Below are 2,433 nucleotides of genomic sequence, written 5' to 3'. Positions count from 1 at the left end.
CCTGCTCAAGGCAAGAAGATGGACACACTGCTGTCCTACCTAATTAATCTATGTGTTATTTATTGTCAAGGTCAGTTCAGAGTTGGAGACAAAGAAAAGCCACATGACTTTCCCTCGAAAGCAACCCCATCTGGACAAGTATTTCAATTCTTTGAAGAGCTACAGTTTTCTATTACCTTAATATTTTCTTTACAGATGAGTGTGTACATGATGGCAAAGTAGATCTGAGAAGAGAGATATCTCAACTGATACTCAATATCATGGCTTAGAAACTGAGTGATGCTGTCCTTTGTGTAGATGTTCTCGTGGGAAAGATTTAGGGATGAAGAACATAGAGAACACTCTCTGGAAAGGCAGCGAAGGCATCAGCCTGGGGCTCATGTCCAGTTGTCATCCTCGTGTCCATGTCAGTCAAAGCAAGAACAGAAGTTCCAAGAACAAAATGAGGCATCTCTAAACAATGAACTCGATGCATTATATATAATATGCTGCACAGGTCACTGAAGAAAACAGAAAACCCACAGGCATGAACTATATCATCGTTATTCCCTTATGTTTCTCAGAAGGTTTTTCCTAGTTTTAGCCATGAAGATAATTTGGAGTGACCTCATCCAGAGAATTATTTTCATTTCACTTACAGGACTTGGAGCTTTAGGGAACACCTTTACATTTGTGAGACATGTGTCTGTTTTCATGGGTCCTGAGAGAAAAAATATAGATGTTATTCTAATCAACTTGACTTTTGTAAACACAATTACTATTTATTGCATTGGAGTCAGATATATGGCCACAGGTTTTTACATCAGAAACTTCCTAGGTGATGTTGGCTGTAAAACTACATTTTATCTAGAAAGGGTTGCCCGTGGCCTTTCCTTCTGCACCACCTGTCTCCTCAGTGTGGTCCAGGCTGTCACCATCAGTCCCAGGACCAGACTTTGGAGAAAGCTCAAACCACAGACTGTATGGCATGTTCTAGCCTTTCTCCTTCTGTTTTGGGTCTTTAATTCCCTGATAGGCTCCAACTTTCTCCACTACATCACAGCAGACAGTAGCATGAACAGGTCTGGAGTTGGGATATATAGTAGATATTGCTATATGCTGCCATCCAGGCACACAATTAAGTGGCTTTTCCTCTCTCTCATGACTCTTCGGGATGTCACTTTTCAGGCTCTCATGGGCTGGAGCAGTGGGTCTGTGGCTCTCCATCTCTATAAACATTACATACATGTCCTTACCTTCACAGCTCCAGGTCTGCACATAATTCCAGGCCAGAAATCAGAGCAACATGTAATGTTCTCACTTTCATGACCTGCTTCCTTTTCTTTTATTGGTCAGATTTTATTTTCTCTCTCTACTTAGGTACCACAGTGACACATGACTCCACAATACAAATTATTGAAACATTTTTAGTCCTTAGTTATGCTGCTCTCAGTCTCTTTGTCCTGATCATCAGGGATGTTCATCTTGTTAAGCCCTGCTGTGGCCCATAATAAATTCTTTTTTGCATGCAGTTCTTTATGATCTAAAGCTTTATACCGTGGAATGGCTTTGCTTTACCATTCTAATGTATCACGGCAATAAACTGATTGAGAGAATAGATTATTTCTTTTACAGACAGCTTGTCTTAGATAATTCAAGACTGCTTTGGACTCTAGGAAGCTGGAAGGGATTCTTATTATCCCACCACTTCACCATTTCTATCATGCAGTTTAGCTTTCTGCATGCATCATGAGGAAATGCAGGAGGCCATGCAGTCACCCAAAATTAGAATTTTATTTTCCTCATGCCAGAGTTTAACTTTTACAAGGACTTGCAAACTTTTCCTGCCTTCTTGTTTCTTCTAATGTACTTCTAACTCATCTCCTTATTTACACAGGGTCTGTTTCTGACATGGACTCTGTTGCCTGCTCTTTGATCAATTCCCCCTGGCACAGTGGTCTTGACAGGCCACAGAGGAAGATGGTGCAGGTAATCCTGATGAGACTTGATAGGCTGGAGTCAGATGGTAGGAGAGGAAGCTCCCTCTTTCTGAGGACTAGAGGAAGGAAAGAGGATGTAAGAAGAGACAGAGGGTGGGGCCAGGAGGTGACAAGGGAAGGATCTACAATCAGGATGTAAAGTGAATAAATTACAATACATGAATTTAAATAAATAAATAAGAAAAACAACCCCCCCCCAACCAAAGCACTGACTCTATCCCAGAGGCTATTCTAAACCAATGAACAGGAGAAAAGTGAATAAGAAGGATGTTGGGAAATATTTTTTATCTGAAGGCCTTTTGCAAAGTGGAGAAGACCAGGGAAAGAAGAAGACAGCTAGTAAAAGTTGCCAGCAAAAGCACTAAAGAATGGCTAAGAATAAATACTGTAAGGCAATTCCAAATACTGTAAGAAATTCATATGTGGTCACAAAATAAATAAGAACTCTCAGGGG

At 40.7% G+C, this 2,433-nt stretch overlaps 1 pseudogene; it reads left to right on the top strand.

Moving 5' to 3' along the window:
• Positions 1 to 404: 404 nt before the first annotated feature.
• LOC110544184 (putative vomeronasal receptor-like protein 4) lies at positions 405 to 1,490 on the top strand (annotated as a pseudogene).
• Positions 1,491 to 2,433: the final 943 nt, after the last annotated feature.

The sequence above is a fragment of the Meriones unguiculatus genome, chromosome 19 (genome assembly GCF_030254825.1).
Source record: "Meriones unguiculatus strain TT.TT164.6M chromosome 19, Bangor_MerUng_6.1, whole genome shotgun sequence".
Lineage (NCBI taxonomy): Eukaryota > Metazoa > Chordata > Mammalia > Rodentia > Muridae > Meriones > Meriones unguiculatus.
Note: the sequence above shows the minus strand (reverse complement) of the source record. Positions and strands in the feature narration are given on the sequence as shown.